The sequence below is a fragment of the Saccopteryx bilineata genome, chromosome 5 (assembly GCF_036850765.1).
Source record: "Saccopteryx bilineata isolate mSacBil1 chromosome 5, mSacBil1_pri_phased_curated, whole genome shotgun sequence".
In the NCBI taxonomy this organism is placed as follows: Eukaryota; Metazoa; Chordata; class Mammalia; order Chiroptera; family Emballonuridae; genus Saccopteryx; species Saccopteryx bilineata.
The window spans coordinates 187,662,667-187,670,798 of record NC_089494.1 but is presented as its reverse complement, the minus strand read 5'-3'; the positions used below and the strand labels follow the sequence as shown (position 1 = coordinate 187,670,798).

General features: G+C 44.3%; 1 non-coding gene across 1 annotated transcript; it reads right to left on the bottom strand.

The window, feature by feature from the left end:
• Positions 1–7,650: 7,650 nt before the first annotated feature.
• On the bottom strand, positions 7,651–7,757 carry LOC136307125 (U6 spliceosomal RNA). The gene has a single exon (XR_010725812.1). It is a non-coding gene; the product is annotated as a U6 spliceosomal RNA (small nuclear RNA).
• Between the last annotated feature and the right edge of the window lie 375 nt (positions 7,758–8,132).

Sequence of the window (8,132 nt, the reverse complement as noted above, 5' to 3'; positions counted from 1 at the left end):
GGAACAGAGAAGATGAGAAGCATCAATCATTAGTTTTTCGTTGTGCATTGCAACACCTTAATTGTTCACTGATTGCTTTCTCATACATGCCTTGACCGCGGACCTTCAGCAGACCGAGTAACCCCTTGCTCGAGCCAACGACCTTGGGCTCAAGCTGGTGAGCTTTTGCTCAAACCAGATGAGCCCGCGCTCAAGCTGGCAACCTCGGGGTCTCGAACCTGGGTCTTCTGCATCCCAGTCCTACGCTCTATTCACTGCGCCACTGCCCAATCAGGCCAGTCTTTTTTTCTTTTTTTTTTTACAGAGACAGAGAGAGAGTCAGAGAGAGGGATAGACAGGGACAAACAGGAACAGAGAGAGATGAGAAGCATCAATCATTAGTTTTTCGTTGCACATTGCGACACCTTAGTTGTTCATTGATTGCTTTCTCATATGTACCTTGACTATGGGGCAGACCGAGTAACCCCTTGCTCAAGCCAGCAACCTTAGGTCCAAGCTGGTGAGCTTTGCTCAAACCAGATGAGCCCACGCTCAAGCTGGCGACCTCGGGGTCTCGAACCTAGGTCCTCCGCATCCCAGTCCGACGCTCTATCCACTGAGCCACCTCGTGGTTAGGCCAGTCTCTTTTTTTTTAAGAGTATACTTTCAGCCCTGGTTTGCTCAGTGGTAGAGCATTGCCTGGCATGTGGAAGTCCTGGGTTTGATTCCTAGTCAGGACACACAAGAGAAGTAACCATCTGCTTCTCCACCTTCCCCTCTTACTTCTCTCTCTCTGTTTCTCTTCTACTCCCACAGCCATGGCTTGATTGGTTCGATGAGACGGCCTCCTGCACTGAGGATGGCTCCGTAGCCTTTGCCTCAGATGCTAAAAAATGGCACAGTTGCTGATGGAGCAATAGCCCCAGATTGTCTGAGCATCACCCCCTAGTAGGCTTGCGAGGTGGATCGCAGTTGAGGTGCATGCGGGAGTATGTCTCTCTGCCTCCCCTCCTCTCACTAAAATAAAAACAAACAAACAAACAAAAAGAGTAACTTCCCACCATTTGGTTTAGGACATGGCTGAATGATTTCTTGTGCCAAATGCAATACTAGCAGATGTGATACAACCAGAGATTTTAAATATGCTTGCAGTTTGGATTTCCCTTTTGTACTCCTATACTCTGTCACAGAGGCGGATTTAATGACAGGCACACCTGGTGCGCGCCCTGGGCCCCGACCTCTGAAGGGCCCAGCAAAACCCCAACTTTACACTTTTTTCTAATGACACCAAGTTTGGTTTCATATGTGCAATTTTAACATTAATAGTACATAATATTTTTATTTATTAAAAAATATAATTAACATGTATTTTTATTTTCCATGTCTTTTTTTTTTAAGAGGCCCAATATTTTCTTCTGCACCCAGGGCCTCAACCGACCTTAATCCGCCTCTGCTCTGCTGTAAGAAGAACATGCTCTGGATGGTCAGTGATCCCAGAATGAGCGCACACAAAGCCTGAAGCAGAGCTAGCCCAGTGGCCCTGTAGTCTGCTTATGAATGAGGATACTGAAATGTTGGTTATCAGCCACTGAGAATTTGTTATGTGGCAGTATGACTGCAGTAGCTGACTAATATAGTGTTGTGAGGGATTTCTCCAAATATAAATGTGATCTTATCAGCTAATTACAAGAAGAGAAGAATTTTTAAAATAATATTTAACCTGGCTGGTGGTGGAGCAGTGGATAGAGCATTGACCTAGGACTCTGAGTCACAGGTTTGATACTCTGAGGTTTCTGGCTTGAGTGCGAGATCATCGACAAGGTTCCAAGGTTGCTGGCTTGAGGAAGGGGTCACTGTCTTGGCTTGAGACTCCTGGTCAAGGCATGTATGAAAAGCAAGCAATGAACAACTTAAGTGAAGCAACTACCAGATAATGCCTCTCATCTCTCCTCCCCACTCTCCCTTCATGTCTCTCTCACTCTCTTCTCTCTCTCTAAAAATTAATTTTAAAATTTATTTTATTTATTTACTTATTAGTGAAAGAGAGACAGAAAGGGAGACAGGAAGGAAGCGAGATGAGAAGCATTAACTCATAGTTGCGTCACTTTAGTTGTTCACTGATTGCTTCTCCTATGTGCCTTGATGGGGGGAGGGGCTCCAGCTGAGCCAATGACCTCTTGCTCACACCAGCAACCTTGGGCTCAAACCAGAGATCTTTGGGCTTAAGCCAGCAATCATGAGATCATTTTGATGATCCCACACTCAAGCTGGTGACCTGGCACTCAAGCCAGTGACTTCGGGGTTTTGAACCTGGGACCTCAGCATCCCAGGTTGATACTCTATGTATTGCTCCACCATTGATCAGGCTTACTATTATTTTAAAAATAATAATAATATATAGAAAATATACAGCTCCTTTTTAAGAAAAGAGGTATCCTAGGATCACTTTGCCCATAAATATTTGCCAAGGATGGCAAGAGAAGTAAGAACTTCCAGCAAACCAGCCAACATAGCAGAGTGTATGAGAGGCAGAGTCAGAAAAATCAATATATCTTCAAGAAATCTTTATTATATGTGGCTTAAGTGTCTGTTTGTCGCCGATAGCTTATTGGTTGCTTGCGTAACTGTACTAGCCAATGGGGTGAAGTTACCATGGCTGAACGCAAATTGAGCGGGTCAGGGGGAAGGTGAATATTTGTTTGCATTGGCAATCATCTGCTTTTGAAATAATTTAAGGCTGAACGCAAATTGAGCGTGTCAGGGGGAAGGTGAACATTTGTTTGCATTGGCAATCATCTGTTTTACATAAAAACTACGTCTTAACGTAATTTCTTTTAAGAATGCCTCCTAGAAAATACAGCACTGAAGAGGAGAGAAAAGGAGCTAAAGCTGCACAAAAACGGCTTTCTCGACAAAAAGAAACCACTGAGCAGAGAAAGACAAGGCTTGCTTCAGTCGCAGAGCAAATGCGTCTTTCTCGGCAAAATGAGACTGATGAGCATAGAGAAACAAGGCTTGCCTCAGATGCAAGACAAAAAAGCCTGTCTCGACGAAATGAGTCCCTTGAACAAAGGCAGGAGAGAAATGCAAAAAAACGACAGAGTAATGCTGACTGAAATGCAAAAAGGATTAAAACAGTTTCAAATGGAGAAACTTTAATATTTGAGCATTCCTCTGGTGACATGAATATTAAATGTGAACACTGTCAGTCCTTAAACTTCAAGTTAGAAACTAATCGATTTGACTGTGGCAAGAAAGGATTTTCTCAATGTTGCAAGTATGGAAACATTGTAGTTCTACTAATTGAGAATTATCCACCACTCTTGAATAAATTATTGACTAATCAGCATCCAAATTGCAAACAAACAGGGTTGCCGTTTCAATTGAGACGTAGACAATTTTCTGTAAAACTTGCCTTTGCTATGACCATCAGTAAGTCTCAGGGCCAAATGCTTAAGCGTGTTGGAATTTTTTTACCTGAGCCTGCATTTGGACATGGTCAACTTTATGTTGCCTGTTCAAGAGTTCATGAAAGAACGGACGTAAAATTAAAAATAATTGCCCTGGCCGGTTGGCTCAGCGGTAGAGCGTCGGCCTAGCATACGGAGGACCCGGGTTCAATTCCCGGCCAGGGCACACAGGAGAAGCGCCCATTTGCTTCTCCACCCCTCCGCCGCGCTTTCCTCTCTGTCTCTCTCTTCCCCTCCCGCAGCCAAGGCTCCATTGGAGCAAAGATGGCCCGGGCGCTGGGGATGGCTCTGTGGCCTCTGCCTCAGGCGCTAGAGTGGCTCTGGTCGCAACATGGCGACGCCCAGGATGGGCAGAGCATCGCCCCCTGGTGGGCAGAGCGTCGCCCCTGGTGGGCGTGCCAGGTGGATCCCGGTCGGGCGCATGCGGGTGTCTGTCTGACTGTCTCTCCCTGTTTCCAGCTTCAGAAAAATGAAAGAAAGAAAAAAAAAATTAAAAATAATTGATGGTCCTCTGCAAGGCGAGCTTAAAAATGATGGAAAGATCTACACAAGAAATGTTGTGTACAAAGAGATCTTTGACATGTGAATTAACATTTTATTATTTAAATCACCTTTATTTATTGAGCTAGTGGTGGCTCTTAAGAAATGTACTGCCAGTGGTTTCCTTCATTGCACTCTACTTTAAGCAATTAAGCAAGTAGAAGGGGGAAACTGGGTGGGGCAGTAAGCAAAGGGGTGTCCTTGCCGCCTGCCCTGGGTAATTCAGTTTGAATTAGCAGACACTTTTGCACAAATCATTTTAATTACAATTTATAATATCTAGAACAGCGGTCATTTCGTATGACCGCTGGGCTTTCTAGTATCTAATAAACATATATGAAAGAGAGAGAGAATTGGCTCATGCAAATATGAAGGCTGCAAAGTCCAAAGTCTGGTGGGCTGGCAAAGTGAAGACCAGAAAGAACCAATGCTGTAAATGAAGTCCAAAGGCCATCTGCTGGAGAATTCTTTCTTACTCAACAAAGCTAGTCTTTCTGTTCTATTAAGACCTTTGACTGATTGGATGAATCCATCCACATTAAATAAGGTAATATGCTTTACTCAAAGTCCAGTGATTTAAATGTTCATATCATTCAAAACTATCCTAATTGACCAGGCAGTGGAGCAGTGAATAGAGCATCAGCCTGGGACTCTGAGGACCCAGGTTCAAAACCCAGAGGTCACTAGCTTGAGTGCGGACTCCTCCCGTTTGAGCAGAGGATCACAGACATGCTCCCATGGTCGCTGGCTTGAGCTGAAAGGTCACTGGATTAAGCCTATGGTTGCTGGCTTGAGCAAGGTGTCACTGCCTCAGCTGAAGCCCCCAGCTCAAGGCATATATTAGAAAGCAATCGATGTACGACTAAAGTGCTGTAAGTATGAGTTGATGTTTCTCAGCTCTCTCCCTTCTTATTTGTCTGTCCCTACCTGTCCCTCTCTATCTTTCAAAAACAAACAAACATACAAACAAGCAAACAAACAAAAAACATCCTCATGGCCCTGTACAGTTGTCTCAGTGGTAGAGTGTAGGCCCAGTTTATGAATGTCCCAGGTTCAATTACCAGTCAGGGCACACAGGAGAAGTGCTCATCTTCACCCCTCCCCTCTTGCATCTTTCTCTCTCTCTCTCCCTCTTCCCCTCCTGCAGCCCTGGCTCAGTTGGAGTGAGTTGGCCTCAGGCGCTGAGGATGGCTCCATGGCCTCTGCCTCAGACACCAAGAAGAGCTCGGTTGCTGAGCAACAGAGCAATGACCCAGATGGGCAGAGCATCTCCCCCTAGTGGGCTTGTCAGGTAGATCTCAGTCGGGATGCATGCAAAAGTCTGTCACTGCCTCCCTTCCTCTCACTGAATAAAAAAAAAAAATCCTCACAGAAACACTTATAATGATTGGCCTAATATCTAGGTATCCTGTAACCAAATCAAGTTGACACAGATTAGTCATTACAGTCATTTTGAGATTACATTGATCATATGGCTAAACTTGGTGTAACCAGGATATGTAGCAAGACAAGGCTTATATTAGGGCACTAAAATCATTGACATGAAGAAGATCAGGTCCTTCATCAGTCAGAGTCCTTTATGAGACCACCCAAAATTATAGGCTAATATCCCTGGTGAACATAGATGTAAAAATCTGCAACAAAATTTTAGCAAACTGAATCTAGCAATTTTTTTTTTTTTTGTATTTTTCCGAAGCTGGAAATGGGGAGAGACAGTCAGACAGACTCCCGCATGCACCCAACTGGGATCCACCCGGCACGCCCACCAGGGGGCGACGCTCTGCCCACCAGGGGGCGATGCTCTGCCCCTCTGGGGCGTCGCTCTGTCGCGACCAGAGCCACTCTAGCGCCTGGGGCAGAGGTCAAGGAGCCATCCCCAGCGCCTGGGCCATCTTTGCTCCAATGGAGCCTTGCTGCGGGAGGGGAAGAGAGAGGCAGAGAGGAAGGAGAGGGGGAGGGGTGGAGAAGCAGATGGGCGCTTCTCCTGTGTGTCCTGGCCGGGAATCGAACCTGGGACCCCTTGCACGCCAGGCCGACGCTCTACCACTGAGCCAACCGGCCAGGGCTTGAATCTAGCAATATTTTAAAAAGATCATACACAATGATCAAATGGGATTTGTTTTGGGACACAAAGTTGCTACAAGATAAACAAAATGAAAGGTAAAAATTATATTATTATATCAATAGATGCTGAAAATGCATTTGACAAAATCCAGCACCCACTTATGATAAATACTCTCAGTAAACTGGGAAGAGAGGGAACATACTTCAACATAATAAATCTCAAAAGATAAGCCCAGAGCCAACATCATACTCAGTGGATAAAAACTAAGTTTTTCCCTTAAGATCAGGAACAAGACAGGTATGTCTACTTTCACCATTTTTTTTCAACATAGTACTATCTTATATACTAGGATATCTTTGTCATAGCAATCAGACAACAAGAAGAAATAAAAGGCATTCAAATTAGAAAGGAAGAAGTAAAACTGTCATTTTGCAGATGATAAGATACTATATAGGGAGAACCCTAAAGATTTTACCAAAAAGCTACTAGAACTAATAAATGAATTCACAATATAGTAGCAGGATACAAAATAAAAATCCAGAAATCAGTTGTGTTTTTATACATAATTGATCTTTGATAACAGTGAATTATAAAAAAAAATCCCTTTTACAGTCGCATCAAAAAAGCCTGACCTGTGGTGGCACAGTGGATAAAGTGTCAACCTGGAACACTGAGGTCTCTGGTTCAAAACCCTGGGCTTGCCCGGTCAAAGCACTTATGGGAATTGATGCTTCCTGTTCCTCCCTGCTCCTCCCCTCTTCTCCCTCTCTCTAAAATAAAATAAAATAAAATAAAATAAAATAAAATAAAATAAAATAAAATGAAATAAAAGTAGGTCCTGATGTGGAAAGCCATTGCATCTGAATGCGTCCAGCCTATGAACAGAGCAGAGGAAAGTCCCTGCTCAACCTGAGTGACCTGGCAGGGCGAGGTCACTTAAACAACTTGAAAGCTGTTCATGGTATTGACTTCAGAAGCAACGTGCCAAGCACGCAGTGCTACCGCAGGCTCAGGATGTCCTGATATGTTTGTAGGATAGAGCGCGACATAGTTATCACCTCCACTCACCAGAACAATACCCTCTTATTTAAGCATATAAAATAAACAAGTTTTCCTGGCTCAGGGTCGTTGTGTCTCCATCAGAGCATAATGTCCTACCTGGTCCAAACTCTATGCCTATGTTTTCATTAATCCTCCATTGCCCCCATTCAGGTCTTCACTTCGCCATGAAGGCTGCAGCACCCTGGCTGGTTTGCTCAGTGGATAGAGTGTCAGCCTGGCGTATGGATGTCCCAGGTTCGATTCCTGGTCAGGGAACATAGGAAAAGTGACCATCTGTTTCTCTTCCCCTCTCTATTCCATTTCTCTCCCTCTTCCCTCTCAGTCAGTGGCTCACTGGATTGAGCCTCAACCCTGGTTACTGAGGATGGCTCAGCCGGTCTGAGTGTTAACCCTAGGAGCTGAGGATAGTGCAATTGATTCAAGCATCAGCACCAGATGGGAGTTGCCAGGTGAACCCCAGTCAGGGCCCGTGTAGGAGTCTGTCTCACTATCTCCCTTCCTCTCACTAAACACTCACTAAACACACACACACACATACACACACACCTAGGAATAAATTTGTGTGTCATCCTTGTACAGGGGCCATGCTAATCTTTTCTGCATCATTCCAATATTAGTCTATATGCTGCCAAAGTGAGCACCACATAGAAATAAATTTAACCAAGGATGTAAAAGACCTAGACAGCGCCTGACCTGTGGTGGCGCAGTGGATAAAGCGTCGACCTGGAAATGCTGAGGTCGCCGGTTCGAAACCCTGGGCTTGCCTGGTCAAGGCACATATGGGAGTTGATGCTTCCAGCTCCTCCCCCTTCTCTCTCTCTGTCTCTCCTCTCTCTCTATCTCTGTCTCTCCCTCTCTTCTCTAAAATGAATAAATAAAAAATAAAAAAAAGAGTTAAAAAAAAAGACCTAGACAATTATAAAATACTGAAGAAAGAAATTGAAGAAGATACACATAAGTGGAAGTACCATATATTCCATGTTCATGGACAGAAAAGAATAATTAGTATCATTAAA